Source organism: Ochotona curzoniae, unplaced genomic scaffold (genome assembly GCF_017591425.1).
Source record: "Ochotona curzoniae isolate NIBS_2020 unplaced genomic scaffold, NIBS_Ocur_1.0 contig_2754, whole genome shotgun sequence".
Classification (NCBI taxonomy): domain Eukaryota; kingdom Metazoa; phylum Chordata; class Mammalia; order Lagomorpha; family Ochotonidae; genus Ochotona; species Ochotona curzoniae.
This window is the reverse complement of record NW_024465582.1, coordinates 24,901,574-24,915,350: the sequence shown is the minus strand read 5'-3', so window position 1 is coordinate 24,915,350 and position 13,777 is coordinate 24,901,574.

Below are 13,777 nucleotides of genomic sequence, written 5' to 3'. Positions count from 1 at the left end.
TGAATAAAAATGAGACCCTACCCAAATTCTGCTCCAACTTCCCCAAGCTCACTCCAATGTGCACTTGCAAGAATTCACTTGCATCTGGTCATTTTTCTTAAAAGCTGAGATGGGGAGAAATATCTATGTGTGTTCCTCATCCCCTCTTCCTCTTGAGATAGTCCCATTTGGAAGATGGAAAATACTTTATCAAAGGCTAAATGACTTGCCAAGGTGTCATGGTTAGAAATGGATGTAATTAGAGGTTGGAAGAGTTGAACTTGGGCTCCAAATCCCATTTGCACAAAGAAAAACAGCACCTTGCTCCCCGGCTTCCAAGGTTGCTCCAAAAAAGGAGGAAAGGGACAATTAAGATAGTGTTCAATTACAGCTAATCCTGGCAGCCCCGATTCCCATCCAGCTCCCTGCCTGTGGCCTGGGAAAGCAGTCAACGACAGCCCAAAGCCTTGGGTTCCTGCACCTGCGTGGCAGGCCCGGAGGAAGTTCCTGACTCCTGGCTTTGAATCAGCACAGCACCAGCCATTGCAGCCACTTGGGGAGTGAATCACCAGATGGAATATCTTCTCTTTCTTTCCTCCTCTCTCTGTATATGTGACTTTGCAATAAAAATAAATAAATCTTAAAAAAAAAAAAACAAGATGCTATTAGCAAAGAATATGGGGGGTTTAGATCTTGAGGAGGCAACACAGGCTCACTGCTTTTCTGATCGGTCCCACAACCTGACATAGAGTTAAGGCCCCAAAAAAACTTGCTATTCCCGTGGGGAGCAGACATGGCCACTGGATAGCACAAATGGCCTCCCTCCCACTATGGCCATCAATGTGCAAGCATGGTCCTACAGAGGCCTTCAGCCTCCTGGGACTCAGCAGGGTCATGAGCCCAAAGATGTGCACTGCTCATCCAGAGTAGGCAGTGAACACTTCCCGTGGGCAGAAAATACACATCCATCCAGGCTCCCCAAGACAAAGTCCCTGTGAATGTGCTACCAATTCTGAAACTCAAGATAATTTCATCAGTTTGGCCTTAACAAGCACTTCCTGGTGGAGTAACCTTTGCGTTGAATTCTGTATTGCCATCCAAACTAAGACCTCAGAGAATTTACATCCAGAGAGCTACAAGGTTGCACACAGAGCAGTGAAGAGTCCTCAGAGTGACACAGGCACAGCCAAACAACTCCAACAGCTGGAAGTGTTCCTGCAACCCCTGTCAACTTATTTCTTCCCATCCCTAGAAAGAGGGAGGGACAACGTGGCTCCTTTCTGGGGTCATCCTACACCCACCGTTTTGAGCACAAGTTATAAAATGGGGGCAAGAAAGGAAAAGAGAGAATGGGAGTTAAGATTGAAACAGGGTAGGCCTCATCCAAGCCAGAAATCACACAAGGAGAGCAGAGAAGGCCCACAGGGCCTGTAATGCTTGGGAAGGTTTCCATCCCCCGCTGCCAAGATTACATTTCTGAACCGTCACCTAACCCTTGGCAAAGAGGCTTGGAGGTTTCAGACCCCTTGTGTGACAGGGGAGCTGCATCTGTAAACAACAATGGATTTAAACCTCATTGTCCTGTGATCAAGTTAGTTTAAAAACCTTTGTGGATTTTATACAAACTAACTTTTTCAACTAAAAAGTTTAAACTGTCCCTTAAGACATACAGCCAAGTAGCTTTCCAGAAAAGACGAGACTGGCTCTGAATCATTCATTTTGGGAGTCCTTAAATGTAACATCTGCAGGTGATCCGTGCTTGCTCCTCCTGATCCTCTCTTGCAAGTGGTGACAAGTGAACCGATATGTCCTGCATACTAACTCTATAATTGTGCTCAGCTCTGCCAAGGAAACGAAGGAAGTCTAAGGGAGAGAGATCACCCCGTTAATGGCATAGACTGTAATCATGTGCCAGTCATTGCATTGCATCCCACAAACCATTGCATATGGATTAAATACACAATGATGAAGTTCAATGGCTTCTGTACGTATGGAATAAGGAGGATGTGTAGATACAGGAGCTATATTCATTTCCTAAAACTGCTGTGGAAGAGCTCTTTCCCCAAACAACGGCAACTGAAATCAAGAAATATGTATTCTGAAGGATTGGAATCCAAACTCAACACAGGGACATGCCCCTGCTGAAGGCTCCATAGGAGGGTCTTTCCTTGGCTCTCTGTAAACTGTAGTGTGGCAAGCAATCTCTGGGGCCTCTTGACTTGTAGAAGTGTCACCCTAGCATCGTTTTTTATCCTGATGACCTGCTCTGCCTGGGTGTGCCTGTATACAAATTGCCTTTTTCCTGTATGGAAACCAGCTATTTCCTACTCTGCTACCTAATGCATATGACCTCATCTTAACCTGATTGCACCTGCAATACAAATAAGGTCCCATTCACAGGTGCTGAGGGTGAGGACTTGAATATATTCTTTTGGGAACACAATTCAATGCAGCCAACTTTCCATGCTACATTAAAAAGAAAAAGTGGGGCCAGATGCAATAACCTAACAGCTTAAGTCCTCACCTCACAGGATTCCATATGGGTGCCAGTTCTAGTACCAGCAGCCCTGCTCCCCATCCAGCTCCCTGCTTGTGGCCTGGGAAAGCAGTCGAGGATAGCCCAAAGTCTTGGGTCCCTGTACATGTGTGGGAAATCCAGAAGAGGCTCCGGGCTTCTGGCTTTGGGTTGTCTCAGGTTGGGGAGTGATTCATCAGATGGAAGATCTTCCTCTCTGTCTCTGCTCCTATCTGTACATCTAACTGTCCAATAAAAATAAATCTTAAAAAAAAATAAAGAAAGAAAAAGCAGCCACAGATTTAGCATATAGTCACAAGTTCCCTTGGAAATCCTCCCCTTGCGTGTAGATGGGCTTGTTACTGCTTTGACAAAAATAGTATGGCAGAAATGACATCATAGGGCTTCCAAGGCCATACCACTTTACCTTATCCACTGGAACACTTTCTCCCAGGATCTGGGGCCACTATACAGGAAGTCCAACCTGCTAGAGGCCATCAGATTGTGAGAAGCTCAAGACACACAAAGAAGCCAGTTTCAGATACTTCAGTCAACAGTCCCAGTGGAGCCCAGAATTCCAATTATCCCAATCCATGTGCCAGCCACGTGAGAGAAGAAAGAAGTCTACAGATGTTTCTTATTCCCAGATGTTCCAGCCATCTCCAGCCACTTGAGTTTTCCCACATGAGGCCTGAGACTTTATACAAAAGAGGCAAGCACAGTGTTACTGTTTTGTCCTGGGCAAACAACACAGCCACCTGGCTCATGTGGGAGCTAGGTTAACTTTCTTCATTGCAGTTTTCTGTACTTTCTGATTCCAAGCTATGGGCATGTATTACTAACATAATCAGGGAAAAAATGGAGTGATTTTAATTTGGAAAAATGACACTATCTCACAAGTGTTCAGATTGTGTTTCTAGCTGCAGTGAAGGCCTCAGAGAGCTGGCTGAGGACTCTCCTGATACTATTATCAAAGCACAGATGACTTCACAGCCAAAGCGCATCTCTGCTACAGGGCTTTCTCAGGGCTGTGAACTGAGGGTGGCTTCTTTAGAGCTGGGACTGCAGATGGAACAGGAACTGAGACGCATGTTCAGGTCCCTTCTCTGGGGCTGTCCACCAACAGACCTCTTGGTCCTGAACTCAGACAGCAGCCGCACCTTTGAAAACAGGAGTGACTGGGCAGCAGCTGGAGGAGGGAAGAAGGTGGAAAGGTCAGTACTGGGGAGGGGTGCACTGAGTCCTAGAAGGTGTAGGCCAGGGCACGTGGCTTCCTGCTCCAGGGCATCCTCACTGGTTGGCAGAGGGATGCCCAGGTCCCAAACAGAGCCAGCCCTATGTTTGCTGGATGGTTCTTTCCCCTCATTGGCTACAAAGTTCCCAGCACAGAGCATGTCCCTGGGCTACCTCCTTCTTCAGAGACACGGGATTCAGAGCATCCTGCCAAGAGCATAAACACAAATCTTTCCGTGACAAATGAAGCCTTGGCCCTCTTGAATGGTCACACTTACAAACGAAGGGAAAGCATGGAGAAGCAAAAGGCCACAGCTGAAAAGAACAGACCGTGTGACTTCCACCAAAAATGTGTTCGAATGGAGCCAAGGGTGAGTTCAGCATTATATGCATGGTTTCTAAGGAAACTTGCAAAGCAAACAGTGCATTGGCAAGGAAGGTACTCCATCAACAGGGTAGATGTTCCTAAACCCAGGGACCATCACTTTCTGCCTGCAGCAACTCCTTCCTACTTCCAGATGTTCCAAACCAGAGTCCCCAGGCACATTCAGCACTCAGAGGCCTCCAGAGAGGAGGATGGAGTTCCCAGAGCCCAGGCTTCTTAGTGGGTGTGGGGCACCAAGCCAATGCAAAGTACCTTGCAGGCATTTTTTTCTGCATGTAACCTGCAACCACTGCAGCTAAGTGTGTCATCCTCTGGGCTGCATCCACTTGCCCCTCAACAGGTACTCTGGTTGCTTAGCAGAAACGACTTGTCTGGCTCTGGTTTCCATAAAGGGAGGGAGACAGACAGTGATGATCATGGCAGTCCCTTCCAACCCCTGCTTCCACTCTACCCGCTACTTGTGGCTCAAGTACTTGGGTCCTTGATACTCATATAGGAGACCCAGATTAGGCTCATAACCCATGACTTTGGCCTGGCCCAGCTGTAAATGTTGCAGGTACATGGGGAATGAAGCAGAAAATGAAAGATGTGTGTGTGTGTGTGTGTGTGTGTGTGTGTGTGTGTGTGCATGTGTGATGTGTCTTTCTGCCTTTCAAATAAAATGAAATTAAGTGATTAATTCAAATAAATAAGAAGTACAATTCCACCCCTTGCTCTACCACCCCAACTTTCCCATTCCACTGTGGATAAATCCAAGTTTGGAATGGGATCTCTCAGGCTTCTTTTAAATAGATCACATTCCAAATGCATAGGATGATATGCTTTTTAAAAAGTAGGTTACAGAACAATATCATGCACATCCATATTTATGAACATAAAAATATATATTCTTTCTTATTTTAAAATTGTTTTCCTGCATTCCAATTTTCTCTGTAATATCATTTTCATCATCAACTGTTTCAAAATAATAAAAAATGCTAACAAACATCGCTTATAACGATCAATGTTCTAGCAATTCCACTTTTAAGTTACAGAAATGTTCATGGAACTAAATAAGAATACATGCAAAATTAAGTGTGTGCATTTGTAAATTGCCTTCCAAAAACACTATAATTATATATTCCTATGAATAGTGTTTACCTTTGTTTATATTTTATAGCACTACTAACATTGCTTCTTTGATTATCATTTTAAAAAATATTTATTTACTTTTATTGGGAAGTCAGATTTACAGAGAGAGGAGAGACAGAGAGAAAGATCTTCCATCCACTGGTTCCCTCCCCAAGTGTCCACAACAGCTGAAGCTGAGCTGATCTGAAGCCAGAAGCTTCTTCCAGGTCTCCCACATGAGTGCAGGGTCCCAAGGCTTTGGGCTCTCCTCTACTGCTTTCCCAGACCATAAACAGGGAGCTTGATGGGAAGTGAAGCAGCTGGAATATGAACTAGTGCCTATATGGGATCGAGTGCACACAAGGTGAGGAATTAGCCACTAGGCCCTACTAACCATGTTTTAAAATTTTTTGTACAATTGTAGAAGGCTACAATTTCATTTTCTTAATAAATATTTATTTTATTTGTTTGTTAATATATATTTAAAGACACATATTTATTTGGAAAATCAGATATATAGAAAGAAGGAGAGAGAGAACATTTTCCATCCACTAATTCACTCCCCAAGTAGCCGCAATGGCTGAAGCTGTGCCAATCCGAAGCCAAGAGCCAGAGCTCTTCTGGGTCTTCCACGTGGGTGCAAGGTCCCAAGGCTTTGGGCCATCCTTGACTGCTTTCCCAGGCCACAAACAGGGAGCTGGATGGGAGGCGGGGCTGCTGGGATTAGAACCGGCTCCCATATGGGATCCTGCCACTATGCTATCTGGCCGAGCCCACAGTCATTCAATTTTAAACACATTTGCAAAATGTTTATGGAAAATACTAAGTAAGAAAGTCCTATATAAATCTTTATATAATTTTAAACACATATTCATGCCTATGTTATTTCAGTCAGAGTACAGCTACAGAAATGATGAACCACTCCTGCTATTTTAAACAGAAGAGGAAATAAGGAATTATATCCATACAGAATGCTAGGAGTGGGCGTTCGCCAGAAAAGTCAGATCATTACCACTCTGTTGATTATAGCTACCTAGGATCTGCTTGGATCAAAAAGGAGGGACATGAGGTGAGCAACAGCCCAAGAACACAGGAGTATGCTATCAAAACAGTGGGGACTTGAGGTATCTCCTCTTAGCAACACCTTTCTCACTGCCACTGCACTCTACCCACATGACAGGATCTTTAAATCAAGCCATTGGCCCTAGTGTGATAGCCTAGTGGTTAAACCCTCACTCTGCATGAGCTGGGATCCCATATGGGTACCATTTCATGTCCCGCCTCCTTCACTTCCCTCCCAGTTCCTCCCTCCCCCCCCAACCCCCCGCCAGCTCCCTGCTTATGGCCTGGGAAACCAATAGAGGATGTCCCAAAGCCTTGGGATTCTGCACCTGCATGGGAAACCCTGAAGAAGCTTTTGGCACCTGGATCCAAATTGGCTCAGCCCCAGGTGTTGTAGCCACTTGGGGAGTGAACCAGTGGTTGGAAGATCTTTCTCTCTGTATCTCCTTTTCTTTGTACAATCTGCCCTTCCAATAAAAATAAGTAAAACTTTTTTTTAAAAAATCAAGTGTTGTATTTTTCTGCTTCCACATTTTTTTAATATTGCAAAGAGGTATATCAGAAATAGATACCAGAGGCTCGGTGTGAGATGGCACAAGGGTTAAATCCTTACCATGCAAGTCCTGGGATCCCATATGGGTACCGGTTTATATCCCAACTGATCCACAACTCATCCAGCTCCTTATTTGTGGCCAGGGAAAGCAGTGGAGGATGGCCCAAAGCCTTGGGACCCTGCACCTACGTGGGAGATCCAGAAGAAGCTCCTGGCTTTGGCCTGGCTTCAGCTCCAGCCATTGTGGCCACTTGGGGAGTGAATCAGCAGACGGAAGATCTTTCTCTCTCTATCTCCTTCTCTCTCTAAATCTGCCTTTCCAATAGAAATTAATGCATCTTTTTTTTAAAGATTTATTTTTTTTAATTTTCTTTATTGGAAAGGTGGAAAGTGGGGACACTTCGAAACTTGGGGAGCACCGATGATCATGAAACATTTGCAGCAGGCAGCTTTTAGTGAGTTTGGGTTGGCTTGCTTGGCTCTTGGTCCACAGAGCTGTCTACACCAGGTCAGTTGTAAGTGATCAGCCACGACCATTTCACCCCTTTGGTGGTAGCCACTGCTCCTCCCACCTCATGCTCTGAGGATGAGCAGTATCGGGGTACCTCTGTTTCTGCCGCTGTTTCTGCTTGTGCAGATTTTGGATGAGTCTTCCTTTATTGGAAAGGAGAGACAGAGAGGAAGATCTTCCGTCCGATGATTCACTCCCTAAGTGAGCGCAACGGGCCGATGCTATGCCGATCCAAAGCCAGGAGCCTCTTCTGGGTCTCCCACGCGGGTGCAGGGTCCCAAAGCTTTGGCCATCCTCGACTGCTTTCCCGGGCCAAGGGAGGGAGCTGGAAGGGAAGCGGGGCTGCCAGGATAGAACCGGCGCCCATATGGGATCCCGGGCGTGCAAGGTGAGGACCTTAACCACTGCGCCACTGCGCTGGGCCCAAATTAATGCATCTTTAAAAAAAAGAAGAGAGAGAGAAAGAAACACCAAGATATCCATTGTCATTAGAAATGAAGGCTAAGGCCTGTGTCCTATGAAGGCTACCCCTGTGTAGCAGGGGTAAAGCCAAAGCCTGTCACACAGGCATCACATATGGATGGCAGCCCATGTCCTGGCTGCTCTGCCTCAAACCCAGAAAAAACAGCAGAGCCTGGCCCCAAATACCTTGACCCTGACACCTTCATAGGAGGTGTAAGACATCTTCAAAATGCCCCTACAACACAATCTAGTTCATAATGCCAGCCGCACCTAAAATCTAAAACCTCCACTCCATGGCTCAAGTTTTCCTCGTGGCGAATTGCCAGTGCGTTTGTGGGTTTGAAGATAATCACCAGAATATGGGTAAGTAGGTAACCCAGCACTCTCATGGATTTCAGCCTGGCATATTTTATGACTGCTTCTTTTCCTACGCCAAACAGTCCCGCTGTCCCCAGAATGGGAACAATCATCCAAGTACGTGAACTTTAAGGGACCTAAGAATAAACTCTAATAGGAAGTGATTTTACTTTTATTCCCAAATTCCATATACACAAGTAAAGGAAGTAAGGCTATTAATTTACCCAGGGTCAGAGATAAGAATCAAGCAGGAAATGACTTTTCTATGATGTCACGGAGGGCCCTGTACAGGAGGAAAGGGCAAGGCCTCTCCTTTGTCAGATCCTTCCCAGCCCTTGGAATGAAAGAAGGGACATGTGGCTCTGTGTGGCTGAGATGTAGGTGTTAATCTGACAATGAAGGAAAGAAACACTTAGGAAGGAATAAAGGGTGAGCTGGGGGGGAGGGGGAAGAAGGGCTGGAGGAAGGAAACAATTATTTAATAAGGTAAACTTTATCTGGAGAAGCCAGTGGATATTTCTAGGAAACACATAGTCCAGTTCAGTCATTTTATCTTCAGTTGTTTTCAATGTGGGCCCTTCTACTTTACAAGGTGCTTGGGGTGATATTCCCAGCATAAATCTCTTTGGTCTCACTTATGTACCTTTACTTATTAGGCATGAAGACCAAAAAAAAACAAAAAAACAAAAAAACAGATAAACAGGACTGAAATTCTATTCCTGGGCATCTGGTGTAGCAATTCAGGTGCCATGTGGACACCCTTATTCCATGTCACAGTGCCAAGGTTCAAGTCCCGGCTCCACTTCCACTTGTAGCTTCCTGCTAATGCGCAACCCGGGAGGCAGCAGTGATGGCTCAAATAGCTAACGCTCTACCAGCCTTGTAGGAGGTCTGGCATGCCTTGCTTGGAATGTGATAAATCCCAGGGAGCTATTTCATGTATGGATTCAGAAATGTATGAATTTCTGCAAAGAGAATACTAATCTCAAGTCATTTCCCTTCCATTGATTCTGTGCTACGTCAGCCATCAACTGAAGCTGCCAACTCAAAAAATAAATGCCAACCTAAAGCAGATAAAACATAGTGTATGTATATGGGACTGGCATAATGGGTAAAGCCATTACCTGCAATGCAAGCATCCCATGTGGGTACCAGTTCAAGTTCTAGTTGCTGCGATCCAGCTCCATGTTAATGCACCTAGGAAAGCAGTGCAGGATGACTTGAGTGCTGGGACCCGTCCACCCATGTGAGAGACCCAGAAGAAGCTCCTGGCTCCAGGCTTCAGCCTGGCCCAGCCCTGGCCATTGCAGCCATTTGAGGAGTGCACCAGTGTACAGAAGATCTTTCTATTTTTAACTCTGCCTTTAAAAAAATAAATGTTAAAACAAAAAGTCTTTAGAAAGTTGTATGAGTCATTGGAAAGACAAACAGAATCACAGACACTTTCTTGTTCCACTAACTCCTTCATGTAAAAGAACATGTAGCGTCAGTTCAGTTTTCAAATTTGAGAGAACCAACTAATTTTTAACAATGAGACTGGCAAAAGTACAAAATGCTAAAATATTCAGGGCTGGCTAAGTTAAGGAAATGGGGACTCTCATACCATGTCAGAAAGGATCCAAAACTTGGGGCTGTTCTGTGGCTCATACATGATGCCCATACAAGCATCATTTCTAGACCTGGCTGTTCCACTTCCTGTCCAGCTCCCTGCTAATCAGTGTGGGGAAGCAGCTGAAAATGGTCCAAGTCCTTTCCCGTGCTGCTCATGAGAGATGTGGACGGAATTTCTGGTTCCTGCCTTTGACCCAGCCTAGCCTTGGTTGTAATGGCCATTTGGTGTCTCTCTTGGTAACTCTGCCTCACAAACAAATAAACAAATCTTTTTAAAAAAAAAAAAAAAATGAAATGAGGGCCTGGCAGCATGGCCTAGCAGCTAAAGTCCTCGCCTTGAACACACCGGGATCCCATATGGGCGCCGGTTCTAATCCCGGCAGCTCCACTTCCCATCCAGCCCCCTGCTTGTGGCCTGGGAAAGCAGTGAAAGACGGCCCAAAGCTTTGGGACCCTGTACCCGCGTGGGAGACCCGGAAGAGGCTCCTGGCTTTGGATCGGCATAGCATCGACAGTTGCGCTCACTTGGGGAGTGAACCATTGGATAGAAGATCTTCCTCTCTGTCTCTCCTCCTCTCTGTATATCTGACTTTCCAATGAATAAATAAATCTTTTAAAAAAATGAAATGAAAAACTTTCTATGAGCAACTGAAATTTTTGGTGCAAACCTCCCAGTCTTGCTCTCTCACTCTCATGCCTCATCATATGCTTCATCACTTGAGTCTTGGCCTCTCACATGGGCAAGGAAGGCAGGAGCTTCTGCGTTGGAGTGATTTCATGTGGGAAAGACTCAGCCCACCTTCACCGATGGTGTGGCTCCAAGGGAGCTGTGAGCAGGCAAGGCACAGTAGACTCGTCCCTGGAGCCTCCGAAGAGGAATGCGGCCCCACCAACAGCTTGCTTTCTGGCTTCATAGAAACTATTTTGGATTTTTTTTTTCCCCCTCTAAAGCTGTGAGTGATAAATCTGTGGAGTGGGTGTTTGGCAGCTCAGGAAAGTTGCCTCTTGAGACACCTTCATTCCCTCCACCTTCCACTTTCCATTCAATCCCTGGGAGGCGGTGAGCGATGATTCAGGTACTTGGTTCTCTATACCTCCATGGGAGAAGCAGATGGAATTCTAGGCTCCTGGCTTTGGCCTGATCCAGCCCTGGCTGTTGTGGACTTTGGTGGAGTGAGCCAGTAGATAGAAGAGTCTCTTTCTCTCAGAATAAAAATAATTAAAAATTTTAACATCAGTTGGTATTGTTTTAGCCATTGAGTTTTGCAGCCTTTTGTTACAGCAGCAATAGGAGCTAATATAGTGGCTCAGAGTATGCAGTACCATTGGCAACAAAGTGTTTTTAATGCATCTAAACACCCATCAATAGGAGTCTGAAAACATACTGTGTCACCTTTATGGGGATTGAAGATTTTAAGTTTTCAAAACAGAAAGTTGGGGGCAGTGACCTCTCTTGGTGCCTTTGACTGGGGCTTGCCAGGCAGTTTAAAATAGAACGGACAGAACCTACAGCCAAGAAACTGAATGGCCTTTGCTTGCTTGTACAATGCAGAGCACACAGAACACAATGGTAAGACAGTAGCCCTTGACAGTCACTCGAAGCTAATTTCATTCTCACCGTAACTCTCTAAAGATGTTGCACACTGTGCTAAGCATACCAAGAGAAAGGAAGCTGACTGGCTAGAGGAGGAGAAGAAGCAGGCTGGAGAATTATACCCAGTTGTCACAAATGCCCAAGCAGAGGAAAGCACTGGGTACACAGGAAGGGAACGTAGACAGGGTGGGAAGAAGGGCAGGGCCAGCGGGCAGCAGGAGGTGACGCCTGCACCCAGTGCCAAAGGAGGAGTAGGCGTCAGCCAGACAAAGATGATGTAGAGGGCTAAAGCTGCCGAGGAAACAGCTTACAAAGGGCTGGTTAGCCCCATGTTCCAAATGGGTGTAGGCTGGGGTGGCAAGCGGGAAGGCCAGGCAATTGAAAGATTGCGCAGAATGGTCTCTCCGGTCCGTTGGCCCTCGGTTGATCCTCACCTTGGTAACAGGAGAGCCACAAAAACTCCCTTGTAGAGTACATGTGCAGGATCTGCCCAGTCTCTGGGCCAGAAAAGCAAGAGTCGGCTTTCAGAAACCCCTGTGTGCTGTATTCCAGCCACAGCTGCTCCCAGGGAGACTACTTTGCCCCTGAGCACATTAAAAGTGGAAAACATATTGTGATATGTATTATTGACTGATTGTCATTTTTTGCAAGGCAGACAGACAGAGTTCTCATTGGTTGGTTCACTTCCCAAATGGCAGCCAGGCCAGGCAGAAACCAGGAGCTGTCAACTCAATCCAGGTTGCCCACTGGAGTGTCAGAGGCTCACCCACTTAAGCTAGGGGTCAGCCACATCAGCAGAAAGCTGAAGTCAGGAGTTGGAGCTGAGAACTGATCCCAGCACTCCAGCATGGGATGGAGGCACCCCAAGCACTTGGCTGTCCATTCCTGTGAAATGGTTTATTCATTAGGATTTAACAAAATGCCACATGTAACACATACACACAAAATACAATGCACATCTAGCTGTACTATTGAAGATAGGATATAGACTTAGATTATTAATTCATAGTTGATTATAGAGCATGTGTTTTGAGAAGGGAACAGACAGCTAAATTTACACAGTGGACATTTTCTTCTCTCAATCGCTTCACTGATTCTTTCTCTGAGGCCTCATTTAGAAAGAATCTTTGAACATTTTGCTAACAGCCAACAGTGCCAGTCCCCATTGATACTGGCTTGGGAAAAAAAAAGGAGAAACCATACACCAGAATGATCTAGGGAGCTTTCAAAACACCCAGGCCCACCCTCTGGATGCTGCTCCAATTGGTCTAAAGTAGGGGAGTCGCAATCTTTTTCAAACTTCCTCACCTGATGTTCATGTAAAGTCAGGTCCAATATTACTACAAGCAAAAGCAGGAGAGACAGGGAAAGAAATGCTTTAAAGTTTGACCAGCTCACTTGCAGATAGAACAGATAAACAGTGGTTAAGAATAGCTGAATAAACAGGCACAAAAGGAAGGACAAATCTCAAGGATAAGCTGGGGGCACAAGGGAGGGAAGTACGGAAGTGCTCGGTGGAGGCCAAGTGCAAAGAGCAAGGAATGAACTCTTGGCACACAAGGAGCAGGAAGGGATCTAAATGTGAACCATTTGCTGAAGTTTGCTGATTCCGTTTGCATTTGCCATGTGGCTGCATCCTGGCCAGGCAGTCATGAGACCCTCACAGAGCACACAGAGGGATTGCCTCTCCTTCCTAACCCCCATGTGCAGGCCACAAAACCGATCAGACTGGTCCCTGCAGCAGCCAAGTCAACCTAATTGCACTGGCAGGGGGCAAAGCCAAGGTCCCTCACAGCAGCCTAGATGGTCCTCTAACACCCAAACCACCCCCACTCACCTCTTGGGCTCACTGCTTTCGACCCTGTCCAAAATCATTCCACCACCACAACTCTTCACCTTTTCCCTACTCCACCCACATAGCTCCTTTCTGGGTTTCCAACATGCAAAGCATCTTCCTGCTCTGGGATTTGCCACCTGCTGTGCAAAGTGGTCTTTCCCTGGAGATGTTTGACCTTGCTTCACATGGGGAGGCCTGTTTTCCCCACCCCTCACTACTGCTACTCACCCCTCTGCCCTAATTTGTTTCCCATAGCACTTTTCTTAATTGCTTCTATTTTACCAATGTATGTATTATGCCTCTCCCACTGATGAGAATATAAATGATCTTTTAAAAAGATTTATTTTTATTGGAAGGGCAGATCAGATTTATGGAGAGAAGGGAAGGCAGAGACAAGGCTCTTTCATCCACTGGTTCACTCCCCAAATGCAATGGCCAGAACTGCTGATCTGAAGCCAGGAGCCAGGAGCTTCTTCCAGGTCTCCCATACAGGTGCAGGGTCCCAAGGCTTTGGGCCATCCTTCATTGTTTTCCCAGGAGATAAACAGAGAGCTGTAAGGAAAGTGGA